General features: G+C 39.2%; 1 protein-coding gene across 1 annotated transcript in view; it reads left to right on the top strand.

Moving 5' to 3' along the window:
• The window catches only part of EMB (embigin), a 152,432-nt gene extending 141,335 nt beyond the window's left edge, over positions 1-11,097 (top strand). The window contains exon 9 of the mRNA XM_085631231.1: positions 2,763-11,097. The gene's annotated coding sequence lies outside the window, so the exon portion shown is untranslated. The remainder of the gene's footprint in view (positions 1-2,762) is intronic.
• Positions 11,098-16,036: the final 4,939 nt, after the last annotated feature.

Genomic DNA, 16,036 nt, shown 5'->3' with positions numbered 1-16,036 from the left:
TTTAGCTGAACAGTCAGCACTAATTTACTAAGGCATGAGTTTATTACCAACCTTGTAATCTCTGCACTGAGTAACTGAGTGCATAACAGGGACCTCTTCCTACCACACTATTGCCTAAAATACCACACCATTCCCTTCCCCTTTATATGGAGAATACTCCACAAAATTCTGATAAAAAAGAAGATTCAGATTTGGAATCACGATCACCTGCTCAGTCATCAAGGGAATGCATAAACTTAAATGGATTAACTATCTCTCACAAATTCACTTTCAAGGTTAACTGGGGCTTGTTTTCAGACAGAGTGTAGCAAACTGTTATGTTGGACTATATAGTTATTTTTCTAGCCTAATTTTTCACTTGAACCCCAGACTACACCTATACCAGGTTAAGCAAGCCCAGCTTTTGTTTTCACTCATGGATGCTTATAAATAGCCTAACACACAATTTGACCACATATGTATCCATGCTGGCTACCTTAGCTAGCCATCAGAGCTGCAACAAGAAACCCCTATCTTGAACAGACGTCGCTTTGAAGAGATTCATATTCCATTACATCATTCCACCAATTAGACCTAGACACATATCTAAACTTGCTAACCAAATATTCTTTGACACACAGCCTTTAAGAAATAAAATTTCTACATGCCTCAGATTATTGACAAAGATAGTGTCTGTGCTATCTCGTGTTCAACTATTTATAAGAATGAACTAATGGACACGCCTCCACTGGCAATTACCATTTTACATTTATTGCCACTAAAGGTGAAGTCTGCACCCTTGCAAACAGATCAATACACTAATAAAAATATGTAGAAAACATGGCCCTGCGTTTTCCCTTTTAATTTCCAAAAGGGCAGTCTAACAACTTTTCATGTTCAGCCTCATTTTATCTTCTTCAAGCCTGAACATGAAAGCTGATCTTCATGCAGCTTTCCCTTATATGATGCCCTTTCTTCTAGACTTTAAAAATAAAGGATATACTTCTCGAATTACTACAGATTAGAATGCCAAAACTAGCATAGCTATTAGAAAATTGGACCATGTTAAACTAGCCTTGCATTCTCTTTGCAGGAAAAGAAATAATACAAGTTATCCTCTTTTACTTGGCTAACAGATGTTACTGGCGAGCATGCTATGGTTACCTTTGGAGATAGGTACCTTACTAAATCTTATATTGTGATTGTTTTTCACGGATAAGGATTTGAATATAGCTTTGACTTTTTCTTCTTCTTGTATCTGGTAGCTATGGAGCATTCAAGACTTTTTCACAAAGTGTTCTTGTTTAGCTTTCAGAATACGCTAGGGCAAGATATGTGTCTTTAGCCAGTCAATATTCATAACTCTGCGGTTCAAGATCTGCTCTTAGCCAACTCAGAACCTCATATTAAGCCTATCCTTGCCTTAACAGCAATTGTTGTAAGGGGTGCATATCTTGGGCATCTTGATGAATGCTTGAAACTGCTTACAAATAAGTTTAGAAGAGTTTTCTTCAAAGCATTGTTACACATCCCTTGAGCTGAAATAATCCTAAATTGGATTTCAGTAGCTACCTTTAACACAGGTTGCTTCAGAATGCGTCAACCAGCCAGCTCTGAGGACAAGCATTTCTTGTCCATGAACTCTTCTTTAACCCGCACATGGAGTGTACAAGGTAACAGAATAAAAAAGCTTAAAAGTTTCAGGAGTATCTGAGGTTCTGCATTCTTTGAAATGATGTTACCAACATTGGGTCTCTTTAGAATGAGAACGATTAATTGGACACATTCCGACCTAAAACAATTGATTCTAAAAAATGCCTCCCAATAACCTCTTGGGTTCAGGCCTTCCCCTAGGTGGGAGTGTTTGAAGCCTAGCCACTCTTTTGGGAAATATAGCATTGGTAGCCCTTCTTCTCCTCTCCCTCACAAGTAATGAAGAAATGTAAATGATTTACTCTGTTCACTTCAGAGACATTGGGCCCATCAGTCTCGAAAAGATGGTTGTAAACTCAATACCGATGAATTAATTAATTCTAAGGGCATTTACAGATCTTTTCTTTGGCTAAATATTGTATTTTTGTCTCTCAGACAATTTTGTCTGGAGGTTACAGTTCATTTTTTGCATGTGACATAAGCATTTTATGATTTATGGGATTTAAATTAGCATAAATCTTTTTGCTTACACATGAATGAGTAAGCACCGAAAGTGTAGCAGACTTCCTCTGTCAAAGGTTGTGCTTTTAACTCACTGTACTCCAGTTACAAAGCAGGGCTGGAGCAATGAATTCTGAAAATTGGATAATGGCATTCTCTCCCTGCCACTGGTGGCTCACCAAATCCTCTCCGGATTCGAATAGGGTGGTTGGACTGCCTGATGAAATCATTTGCATGAGGCAGTGAGGATATTAATGAGTTGGTGTCATCCTGCCTGGGCCTCAGGTTATCCAATGATCTAGAGACTCTCATGGACAGCTATGTCGAGCTGACCATCCTCTCTATAAAAGGCTGTAAACAAGCATCTTAACACACAATTTACATAGACCCCTATCCACAATAGTAAGGAATGGTCAGTGGTATAGGTCAGTGCTAGTGAGCTTAGCTAAGAGGCAACCATTGCAGACATTGATGCCTTACCCTCACATACAGTCCAGATGTGGGCAGTGTGTATGTTGATTTTTGCTGTCTCAATTTGCTCTGTGCATTAAGCTGCAATGTGTTTGTGTCTCAAAAATGTTTTACATTCATTTTCAGAACATCATTTATGAAATCTTTTTTCTCCACAGTATCTTTATGAACAAGCAGCAAATGCGAAGTTGGAAGCACTGGACTTAATGTATACTCCTCAGTTACATCTGAAGCAATAGAAGTACATGTAGCTGCTACAGAACCTGCTTTCTGTTTTTGAAGCCATTGACGTGTGCGTTTGGTTAGAGAATATATCTCTTTTATAACTCGGGATATTTCTACTGTGATACAGAATTTATTTCTGAAAATGTACTCCCTGTCTGTCCTCAATCGACATTCGTAACATGTTTGTAAAAAAATTGCAGTTTATTACATCAGTTATGTAGAAGACCATGAAGTCTTGTGTAGATAATATTTCCACCTGCATGCAAGAGACATCCAGTACTATCTACATGACTGACTCCTAACACCAACATTAGAATGCACATGTTGTCATGAGTTCACATCATCAATGAAGCAATTTGAACAACTTACTCCATAGACAAATTGTTCTGTTCTCCATGTGTAATGGACTCCCACTTTATAATGTACAAATATTTCATGGGATTAATGTGTAATGTAAGAGCGATATTAGCTTATCATACAAATGCCAGTGATTCACAAAATGAAAGAGTATATTTAAACTGTAAAGGTCTTCTCATTCTTGCACATACTAAGGGCATTATTACAGTTTGTGTGAGGGACACCCCTTTTATATTAAAATCATATAATCAGTCAACAGTTGTTTTCTTAAATTGACCTGTGTAAAATTCCTTACTTGAACAAGACGTAATATAAAGGTCATTACTACCAGAAAGAATCAGGAAAAACCTTGTTCTTCTGTTGTGAATCCCCATACAGGCTGTTGAATGTGTTTATTTGTAGGGTTGCACAATATCCTTATATTTTATACTCCTTGGACTCTCACATCCTTCAGCCAGCATTTTTTTGTGTGAGTTACAAAAGCGCAGCTAAACATGCAAATTGTACTGCTTTTTTATGAGTAGAGTGTATTTTACCTTTCCCTAAATGATGCATCCAAAGTGAGAGTAAATCTTACTGGCAGCATGTTCTCACTTTGTTAACTTAACACCCATAGTTAGCTATTCCAATTAACCTTTAGCATGCAGGGGAACAATTTACAAAAGCATTTATGAGTTCAGGAAGTAGAACCCTTTTAAATACATTTATATGCCTTTGTGAACTAGTTGAAATGTCTAACTCCCTAATCGCAAAAGTATAAAGAAGATACAGCCATTTCTATCTGCATTAACTATGTATGAACATTCCCAGAAAATAACCATTTTATTCCCATTCTAAATGTTTAGGTTCAAATTCATAAAGACATCCAGGAGTACATTAGAGTATTGTAGGCATACTTAGAAATACCTTAGTGAATAGGCTGTATTTTATTTAGAAAAATGTGGTCTTACTCTAGGACTAGACCTCTGGTGCCCAGAATATGGTGAATTTCTCCTAAAAGTGAAAGGTATGAACTTATTTTTAAACTGAGTGAAAAATGGATCAAGTTGACATTTCACCATGTTTACAACTTTCTGAAAAGCTGAGAAAGGCTGTAGCATAAAACAGATGGAACTTATTCACATTCCAAATTGTGCTCTTGGATGTACACAGTGACAAAATACCCTAAAAAAAAAAGGGAATGAGAAGGAAGATTAACAATTAAGACATTTCAAGGAATAATGAGATCTGACAATCTTGACATGTATGTTTCAGCAGCAATACATTCATTCAGTGTTTTACTCTCTCTAGGTAATGGGACTTGTCGCAAAGACAAATAAAGTAAACCATCTTGAACGTTAGACCAAAAACATACATACTTGAAGTGGTAATTCATTCTCTATTTATATAATGGAAAAAAAATATGTTAACACTCTTAGACCCAAAAACATGCTGCACAACTCAAGAGGCAGGTCCTGATCGTAACTGGGGCCTGATGGCAAGACCAGAGAAGATCTCAAGTATTTGATTTTGTAGGCTTGTCGTCATTCATATCAGACAGTGAGTGTGACCCCACTGCTTTAATAATACATTTGCTCTCATGAGCAACCTGGCTAAAGGGATGAGTATCTACTGAATTTAGAAAGCCTTCTGCATCAAAAAATATGTGGGACAAAAGGAGCATATCATGTGCTGCTCTTTAAGTCCCTGTTCTGTCTATAATTGAGAAATCAACAACTTGTGTGTTTTATAAGCAGTTGTAGGACAAGGAGTGCAATGGTGGCAGCAGAAACCTCTGTATCTTGTAAACATTGCAGATTCCCCTGCATCAGTCCTGTCCCAACTCAGGATGTGTGTCAGGCTCAGAAATTCATCTGTGAACGAGGGATACAGCTTTATCTGTTCCTGAGGCACTTCAAATCAATCATCTTAACGTTTTTGCACATTGTTCTCCACCTGCGCAAGCACTGATGTGGAAAACATATTTGTGAATCTTCTTGTGAGAGAAAATAATCTCTGGGCCTGATTCACACAGTTTACTTTTTTTTTTGGGATTCATAAAACTATGGGTCTAATTGTATTAATATAATTTTAGGACTACGGAGACTCGCTAATCGGGAAGGAGAACTCCGCACATAAAAATATAGTTCAGTCCTATCTCTGTGCAGTCTCCACGATCATAAAGTTACTATTAGTAAAATAAACATGTAGTTTGTGAATGACAAAAAATTGTAAACTTACACAAAACTGTAAGTTTACCTTTGTGAATCAGACCATCAGTGTTGCACTTTGATGTTGCTCCCATACTGTACTTTTAGTATCCAAAGAGGTCCTTCAAAATATATATGTCAAATGGGTGTACTGCACTATGTATGTCTTTGAGGCGTGGTGGAGGTCTGGGATTTTAGTTTAAAAAAATGTACTGTAGTTCCATTGCTGATGGATTTCCTTTAATTGTTGAATTTTGGGGGGGGGGGGTTGGACCTTGTTCAGATCTCAGAAATGCTCTTCTGCCCTTATATTTAAATATTTTGTGCTAATATATTTGGTTTACAAGACCCTGGGCTCCACCCTATAGGTATTTTTGCACTCAGTCATATGAATACTGTGGGTATTGGGACATCTGCATTGTTCGAATACATGGCGGTTCTAATATTTCCCTTTAAAAAATGCCCAATAATGTGGAAGTCAGTGATTCTGCTGTTTGTTGTACAGATGATTTGGCATTTATGAATGAAATATGATTTGTGGAGCCGCCTGTGATTTTAAATGCACATAGATACTTGAAAAATTCCAATGCTGTAAACCTTGTTCACAGCATCAGAGAGCACCTTCACTCAGCTACTGATGGTGAATCAACATTGCCCTTACTCTTTTCATATGTGTGTCTCTGTTTCTGTCTTAATGTCAGCTATAAATTTGGAAGCAAATAAAAGGAAACCTGAAGCCTGGTCTTTCATACCGTAGGTGTATATGACTGTCTTTAGCTTTTAAGACTGTCCAAAAATATTATATTGTAAATCTTGTTTTCCTGTTGTTACATGAGAGGAATAAGGGTAGCATCTTTAAATGGCAAACTCTAGAGAAACTGTGATATCTTCTAACTGGTCAACATGCCTCCCGCTGACACCATTCGAAGATAAAAGTCCTTATGCAACTCTCTATACTGATTTTTTCCAACCATTCTTCGTACAGGTCTATATTTCTACTTAATAATGTAAACTGATATGTACCCGGGTAAATTGCAAAAAAAGTGGTTGGAGAGATGTGTAAATGTCTTTTTCTGTAGCATGGTCAAGTTCTTTAGAAGCCTGGCACCATCACATACCTTACAGCAATCTTCTTTAAACAAGTGCAGAGAATACAGATAAAAATCAGAAAAAGTGAATGCATTCATCCTCTTAGGGCAGAAGAGACAACCTGTGGTTATGTAAAATAAGCGATGCCAATTTTAACAATGAGATGCACACTTTTAGAAATCTTGATTGATAAATAGGGGAGTGGCAGGCTTCAGACCTGAAATAAATTATTTTCCAAACCACCATATGTACTAAAAAGTTAGTTCATGAAATATTGATCCGGGGCGTGGGGGGAGAGGGAGCTAACGAGTATTTGTTAGGCACCTCTGATTGGCTGAAAATACATTTATGGCGACCTGCAAGGGACAGCAGACCACAATCCTTCATTTGCATTTCAAAAATGAAAACCTTTTTTTGTTTTTTAAGGCAGCCCGGTTTCCTTAATGAAAAGGGGTTAGACTTTTATTTATTTGTTTTTAAAAAGTTTGAAAAGTTTCTTTGAGAGTGGGCTGCTGTCTGTTTCTCCTGAAACTCACAAAAGGGAGGGGCTTCAAAGGGGAGCCCTTTCATTTTGTAAATCAGTTACCACCCCAACTTGGTAATCTGTAACATATTGATTGTTTGCAATCAAAATTTTGGCTGAAAATGGCTTTCTTGATCACAAAGTGTGTTTAGTACATTTAAAAAAGCTTTTTACAAGTCAATTCAGTATTTCTCAGAGATCTTTCTGATTTTGTTGGTTTTCTCTAGGTTAGTGCTGCAAACTGTGTTCTTGGTATCTTCTACTCTTCACTACCTTAGGGGAAGTTGTTCCATAGCAGTATCAGTTCTGAGAGCCTCTTCCCCTTGTGGGCTGTAAGGGACTAGCTTCTCAGGTGCAAGAAAAGATCTTAAAAACAGAGATCCAAATGGGAGCTGAAGTCTGTCATTGCACGGACATCTTTTAGGGTGGTCAAGAATTCTTCCACGCAAGCGACTACTGTCCTTTGCCCAAGTAGCATTCTAATTATGTACAAAACCAATCTAAAGCTGGCATTTGCATGGGATATTAAATGCTTCAGATTGGATTTACAAATGATGGGAATCTGCTTGCCTAGCATATTGTGTTCAATCTTTTTGTAGCTATAAGAGCAGAGTAGTTGGTATTCCTGTGAATGGTCATGAAAAATGTTGTTAACACACCTAAATGTTCACTTTTGGGTATTTTCAAACAGCTTGTAAGCTGGTCTCCACACTGGAAACACGTGCAGCTCCGCCTTTACTAGGTGGGACAGGAGAATACCTATCTTTCTTGGAGGTGTAGGTCAATTGATTTCCCCAATAAAGGAAATGTTTTCCAAAATAGGTATATCAGTGCATATATATATATAGCAATGGACAGTGCACTGAAGCATGAACTGTAAATCCCGGAGCATGAGTGGAAATCTGTGATTTACTTATCTCGCTATGTTCACTCTTAATGCATTTTATAGATCACAAAAATACATCAATCTAAACAAATAGAAGAAAATGAATAATGCATTGATTTACAAATTCATAAAAGCTAAAATCTAATTCCACCAAAACATTTTATCATACAAGAAAACCAATGTATAATCCATTATTGATTAAAAACCATGCACATGTGTTAGAGTAGCAGTTGTTATGAAATGTTCTCATACATGCACTAGCACATATGAGGAATTTCTGCATTTCCATGTGCGCTCGGGGAAAATTGTTCGCTATGTAGAAAAATCTTAAATTACTTGGAGAAAATGTGATTTCAGATTTCTTGAGTACAATCAGCAATGAAGACCCTCATTAAAAATGGTGATGTGCATACATCCAGCTCGGTATGACGTCATTACCTGTTAACTGTTTTGGAGAACACAGTACCCCATCATCTTTTTTTATGAGGATGCTTGCAAAGCTTGTGTTAGCCATAACACATTTTGCCTCTATGAATAAACTCCTCAAATATTTAGATTCAAGATAAGCTGTAGGATTTGTCCAAAGTCAAACTCAAAGTCTAACTATCGATGGCATCACTCATTATCAATAAAGAACGAAATAATCAATCTAATGCCGGACCCACTTGGTATACGCCGTGGTTCAGCCCTGCCACTGTCATCTATTTATTGCCTTAACTCATGTTCCATTTGTTTGTTTTAACAGGCGGACATATATTTTGTCCATGCTCAGTCCAGATGGAACCTAGCGACGAAATGCTTGATCTAGATTTGTTTCCATCAAAGTTGCCATTTGTTGTTAGCATTTCTTCATCGTTAGCTGACGTTTATTGGTTATTTTATCTTATTATTGGTAGTTGTTTAAATTAAGCAATCAGCAATAACAGAATAATAAGGTTAAGGTAATAGACTGATTTATTTTCGCAACTATAATTATTCTTAGGTAATCATTCTGCAATAAAGAAGCCACAGGAACAATGCCACGATTAAGATACTGCAATGAATCCTTGATTTTCTGTATAGTTTTAAAGCTAACTAAACTATGATTTTATAACTGATGTACCAGAAATTAAAATACACTTAAAAGTATCTTGATATTTCCAGATCTCCTAAAATGTAATCATTTTCAATGACAATTTAATATTGTTTTCTATCTTAGCTATTGCTTTTACTCTGTACTGAAGTTGGTACACAAACACTGGCTTACATTTAGGTTCTCTGAACAATTAAAACATTTGTATTACATTGTGGTATAGGTTTTCATGCAGTATTATTGTGTGTAAAGTTTTTACTGTTTCATATTCCCCATTGCAGTGTCTTTTTCTTTCATTCCATTTTAACATATGTTAATAGAAGGTAGCTTTTACTTTGTGGACATGGTTATCTTTCCAAAAGTAGCTTGTCAGAGTTACAGTCTAAGAAGAATATAATATATTCACATAAAAATATTTAACAAAGTGCATCATTGGTGTAAGCATGAGTGATACCTACATCAGACTTCCACTATATTGGACATATCCTCTTTATGTTTCTGAATGGTGAACAGAACAATAAGGAAGACTGCAGTGGTTCTGAAAGAAAATCCACTGACAAGTCCTTATTTCTCAGATTTGGAAGCATAAATGTTGCAAGTATTAGGCCACTTCTGACACTCAGTATGGGGAAAGTTTGTCTTTTCAAATTATGACAGTAATAACATTTCAATGAGAAGACTGTAAAGTAAAAGTGCCTTGGTTCAAAATAGTTTAAAATACACCATAAAGAAAATGTCACAAGAGTGACCATCATGGAAAGGAAAAGGAAGGGTAGGAGTCTGGGCTCTAAAGTATAGCCTACAACTCCTCGTAACCACATATCAGCAAGCCTGCTGAAAAAAATAATATGATTAGGCATATTTAAAAAATGCGTGCAAGTTTATGTCTCCTTTGTTGGAAATTGTACACAATTGTTTACACATTATTTTCAAACATAATACTGGATTTGAGAGATTATAGCATTTCATAATGTGGAAACATTCCTGGCAGTTAAAAAACTATTTAAATAGTATTGTCAGTAACACCTGTTTATAAAAACATAATCATTTGCAGCTGTTTTACTACAACTTTAAAATGTATTGAGGGTTTAAAATAATTATTCTCACATTACACTTTCGCTTAAAATATTATGATATGTGAGTATAATTTTAACATGGGCTCATAAGGCTGATATCTACCACACTTTCACGACAGCCACACATGATACAATACATACAATTTATCTAAATGAAAATGATGTATTGAGTTAATGCAGTTTCTTAGAATCTGGCCTGCACCCATCATTCCTAGACTTTTGTTTGCCATAATTTTGGTAAATAAATACAAGTACATATGGTAGACAATAGAATGAAGCTAAAACACATCTAATCAGTCATGCAAACAGCAATTAACACGACCTATGCATGATCACACAAACAGTGATCCAAACCAACAAATGACCATAATTTGCTGACCTGCTATATTTTATAGACTCATATAAATAATACATACACATATTATCGCCGCTGGCATCAACTTAGCTATTTAAGGAAGTTATCACAAACCTATACCTGATTGATTTATTTATGACACTGCTAGCTTAGTAGTTAAGTGCCTTTTTTACGTAATAATTTTGGACTCTAGTGTTATACACTCTGGGCACTGTGCCTTTTTACAGCATTGTGACTCTCCTGTTAAACACCAATTGAAGTATATTTGGGCAACAGGGTATTTTGCTTTGCACAACCTGTGCACATGGACACAATACCTCAGAATAAACCAATTTATTTTTGTGCACAGAAGATTTAAACCCTCGTAATCGTTACTGGAAAATGTATTTATGTGCAGTTAAGTTTTTCAGAATAACTGTTTTTATGAGCACTGTTCATATCTTCATCGTGCCTTTCACAATCAAAGCGAATGTTTTATTTCTTGAATAGCAACTTCTTTGTCTAATATAAATCTTGAGAGGTCTGTCACTTGCAGATAACACTTAATTCATATTTGGTATTCACTGCTGACCAAGATCAACTTCTGCATGTTGTAATGTTAATACAGTAAATGTACTGTAATAATCTATTTGTTATATAGTGTTCCTTCCTTTTTGGTTTCAAGTGTCATATGATGTCATAGGTTGCATTTCCAGCCGAAATAAATTCTGCTACATAAGAAGCTTGACTTGCAATATTTCTTGAATGAATTCAAATCAAATATGCGTCATAGGAAAGACACAATCAAGAAGTTTTTATGGATGTATGAGAAAGACAATAGCTAATTTAATTGCAGCAGAAGGTCATATAAACACATGCTGTACTTATATGTTAAAATAATGTTCACATAGAATAAATATCATCATTTCAGCAGGGCATTCTGTGCCTAGATCTTGCTCTCAAGGCAGACTTACAACAAAAAGCTGGTATGTTTATGCTAGAGAGAGTTTAAACTAATTTATACATTCATTTCGGGATTTCTGAATGATCTGTGTAATCATTAGGCTGCCACTAGATCAGCAATTTGTACCAAATAATAATGTGTTTTTCAAAAGTTTTGTCAACTTTAAACTCCTGTTAAGTTCTATATCCACTCATCATTGTTGCTTCGAAGACCTCGCGGGGGAGAGGGGAGAGATAGTGGGTGTTATACTACGGTTTGCAGTTTAAATTAACAACATGGGCGATATTTAAAGTATATAATCCTATAGAGCTTATGTTAACGGACCAACCTACAGATACCAAATGTACTGATATTATCATAAATGCTCAATAAAGTTTAACCACTGGTAATTGCTTGGGGTAGCATTCCAATCCATTATTCTTTTGTCTTTTGTCCACCATGCCACCTCAGATTAGAACAGCTATATGCAAATCCATCTTGAATTTCCTCCAATAGGAATAGTCCAGCCCGAACTGCTAAGCTAGGTTCTTTCTAAACCGGAACACAAGCCACCCAAGATCGAGTTCGCCCTTATTGGGGCTCTTCAGTTGAGTGTAGCTTGGTTCAAGTGGCACAGTGAGCAAGGGACACATGCCTGGGCATACCCATGGCCACTTAGGGTGCTACATCAAACATTCAAAAGGTGATTGGAGGATGCTTGCTCTATCTAAGTCTAATCGATTTTGGTAGCATTCCAACCCATCATTCTTTTGCTCACTATGCCACTTTAGATTAGACCCAGCTATATGCAATCACTCTCAACTCTGTTCCAACAGGAACAGTCCAGACCGAACTGCCAAGCGAGGTCCTCTTTGAACTGGAACACAAGTAACCTGACTGGTTTCGCCATAAATACCATCTAGGGAAAACCACCATTTAATATAAAACAAACTGGCTGCACTTACAATGCTTTTTCAGTTCTAAAACGACAGGGTAGATATTGCTTAAATTTGGATATATTGAATATACATTTTTCAAAAAAGGCTGAAATGAGAGAAATTTGAGCATCCATAATTTGCAAGAAAAAGAAAAAACACAATACAGATGAGCAAGGATATTGATTGATGAGCACTGAACTTTTGATTGATGTAAATTAGCGTGTATGAAGGAGTACTACCGGTAAAGAAGAAAGTAATTTGGATTACATTCCAGAATCAATTGAATAGTGAGTTAAATATGATGAAACCTGATAATATTTACTTAGACCAGGTATCTCCAATCAGTCGATCCGGAGCTGCCAGTAACTTGCAGATGCCTTCAGAGTTGCTCATAGCCTTGAGTTCATTTTTAGGTGTTGCCTGCACATCGCTTGCTTGAGAAATCTATTGTTTTTAATATGAATTTAAAAGGGTCTTACATCCGGCCTCCTCTCTTTCCTGGCTTCTCATTGGTTCCTGTGCATGCCACATACCTTTCATCCATTTCAATTGGCTGTAGTATATTTTCCTATATTTACCGATGCTTGTTCCTCGTCTGCTTCTCTGATCAGTTTCCTGCTGCCGAAATACTGTTAGCATCCGCTTTGGTGTAACGACATTTTTATAAAGTTTTGCCTTTTACTCTTGCAGCATATTTATATAACAATTTATCACCGAGAGAGATTAAGTGATTTGCATAGAATCACAGGATGGTGTGCAGTGCTGTTGAGACTCAAACCGGGATCCCAAGTTCTTGAGTCAGCAGTTCTGGCCACTGCGCCGCATCCTCTCCACTCCTGTGTTATCGGTAAGGGAGCTCTTTCCTTCTCATGCGCGATGATTGATTAAAATAGCTCTTTATTCATTACATAGGCTAAACATGCATTACCAATGCTTCTTAAATAAGCAGGGGGTCACATTTTCCTTTTAAAGCTAAAGAGAGACAGTGTTTATTTTACATTATTGTCATCAGGCTGCAAATAGCAGGGCCTGAAAATGAGCAGTGCTCAGACAGATTTATGACCCAGGCTGGTGCACAGATATTATGAACTGAAGCATTGAGGTATTCAACTTTTAAATAAGTCCTTGTCAACTTAATATTGGAGGATGAGAACAAAATTATGTTTCTGAATGCTTTTAAATGGGAGAAAATGAAAATGAAAAGTTAACTTAATCATTTAGGTAACTCTTCTCTTTCATTTTCTCCCATTTCAGTGTCGCATTTGCAAACAGAAACCTTCTTGCTCCCAGTGGCCAGTAGACACTGTGCCATATTTATACCTCAAAAATACGATCATTTCTTTTAGAAGAGATGAATTTAAAGTGAAGAAAATGATTTCCATGAAACATTAGGGGGTATATTCACAAGAATGTGTGATAAACAACACCAAAAGATGTTAACGCAAGTTTTCACATCGCAGCCGATTTCACGTGGAATTCACAACAAGGGGGTACCATGCGATAGTCTGCCAACACCACGGACAATGTCCGCGATACAACCACCTCGATGGAGATAAAAACACAAACCACAACACAACAAAACTTGCGATCGGCCAAAGCGCGATAAGAAAACAGTGACAACCAGCGCGAGGGCAGCAATACTCACACATCATGTGGGAAAAAGCACAAGAGCAGCATACGGAAAATGCCCCAGAAAATAATACATCAAATGCGTAGTACCACAGATGCAGCCTGACCGACTGCAGAGGACAACATGTACAAGAACCGTGGAAGTACAGAACCAACAGGCACACCACATGAAAGAGACCAGTGGCAGACAAATCAGAGTCACAGGAGCGACTCACCCACCGTGCAGCATACGCACATAACCATAAGTGCACCTCGACATTGACAACCTCCCGGTACAAAGAGCAACACCTCCACAACAGAACGCAGGACACAGCTGGTTCGCAAATGTGCACAACATGGCAAATCACATCTGTAACTGCAGGAAAATGTAACATGACAATGTACAAGTACAACCTGTAACCTGCAAATATGTTTTAATCACACATGCTGTGCAATTGGACATCTTGTATTGTGACGTGCTTATGAGAAGTAAGTGTTAATGATGGTGTTCCTATGGGCCATTCCTGCCGCAGCTTCAGGGGGATGCGGGCCACCTGCCCCATCATCATCATCATCGTCCGGTACCTCTGCAACTGGGATCCATGGGGCATTGGTGCGAACACAGATGTTGTGCAACACACAACATGCAATGATCATCTTGCACACGATGTCTGGGCTGTACAGGAGCTTTCCACCTGTGCCGTCCAGGGACCTGAAACGTAACTTCAACACACCAAATGTGTGTTCAACGATGCCCCTGGTGCATATGTGGGCCGCATTGTACTGCCTCTGGGCGGGTGTGTTCGGGTCTCGGGGGGGTGTCATCATCCAATGGCAGAGTGCATATCCTTGATCACCTGTGACAGTGCAGGGAGAAAAGAGTCAATACTTTGTTCGGAAGGATGTGATGGCAGGCCCACTAATTCAGTGACACCTGTGCTGGCTGTGTGTGGGGTGAGTGTAAGCCAGTCCTCAGGGAGTAGCTGATGCAGGCAACAACTCCAACAGTCATCAGGCACTCAGAAATGCAATATCAGAACTACAAGAGGGAAAGATTCAAGTCACACAGGGCTAGTGGACCCGGATGCACAGCAGCCGACACGGGCCCACTACCACAGGACGCTGACCTGCGGGAGACTGGGGTAGGGTCATGAGGGCAGAGCAGGGCAGAGCATGTGTCCTAGGTGCCTTCCGCGGAGTGCCACGTGGGAGAAGGGGAGGTCTACCCCCAGGGCATGATGCAGAGGGCACATGCCAGCTGTGTCCGGCAACATGGCGGATATGAATGCCACAGCCCTATGCCAGACACCAAGTCCATACCTGCTCGTTGCTGATGACAACCCCCACGCCACAGGCTCAGACACCAACGATGTTCCGCCGGAGGATGACGATCACTCATGTCGCACAGGGTTAGTGGCACCACGTGTCGCCAGCTTGCGTTGAACAGGGTTAGTGGCACCATGTGTCGCCGGCTTGTGTTGAACAGGGTTAGTGGCACCATGTGTCGCCAGCTTGCATTGAACAGGGTTAGTGGCACCACGTATCGCAGGCTTGCGATATGGAATTATGCCTCACTGATCGAAGGGAGTCTGGTGCTGTGGCAGCTGCCACGGACTTGTGGTCAATGCCGTTCTGGACTCAGGACACAATTCAATATGTTGGACCTACTGGGCCGAAGAGGACGCCGGTGGAGTATATTAATAAAAAAGTAGTGATGTGGGCCAGGGTTGGGGGGCCAGCGATGGTCTGCGGAGGCTGCAGAGGTCACAGGACTGGGGCTTGGAGCTTGCACCGGCACGTGGTGGGCCCCCTTTGACACATGACGGAGTCGGCAGGTGAACATTGTGGCCCTGGTGCGCTGGGGCAGACCGGCCTGGTCCGTGCATCAGCATCCTGGGGTGCAGCAGGCGCACAGGGTCGCAGGCCCCGCTGCTCAGCGCGTCGGTCTCGTGGCAGGCCGTGAGGTGCCGCGCTATCTCTGACGTTGGCCTTCCCGGGAGTGAACCACACTCTGCGCATTGGGGTTTTTGACCGCACCCCTGCGCAGCCCTGGCGTACACAGGGCCAACCCACTACGCTCACGCACACGGGGGGTACGCAGCGTGCGGCACTTCCGCTATCTGACCCACGGCCTGGGGTGACATGGTTGCGTCCACTGCTAACTACTCTCCAGTCACCAGCAGTTGTGGTCT

This window comes from Triturus cristatus, chromosome 2_1, assembly GCF_964204655.1.
Source record: "Triturus cristatus chromosome 2_1, aTriCri1.1, whole genome shotgun sequence".
In the NCBI taxonomy this organism is placed as follows: Eukaryota; Metazoa; Chordata; class Amphibia; order Caudata; family Salamandridae; genus Triturus; species Triturus cristatus.
This window is presented reverse-complemented; position numbering and strand designations above follow the sequence as displayed.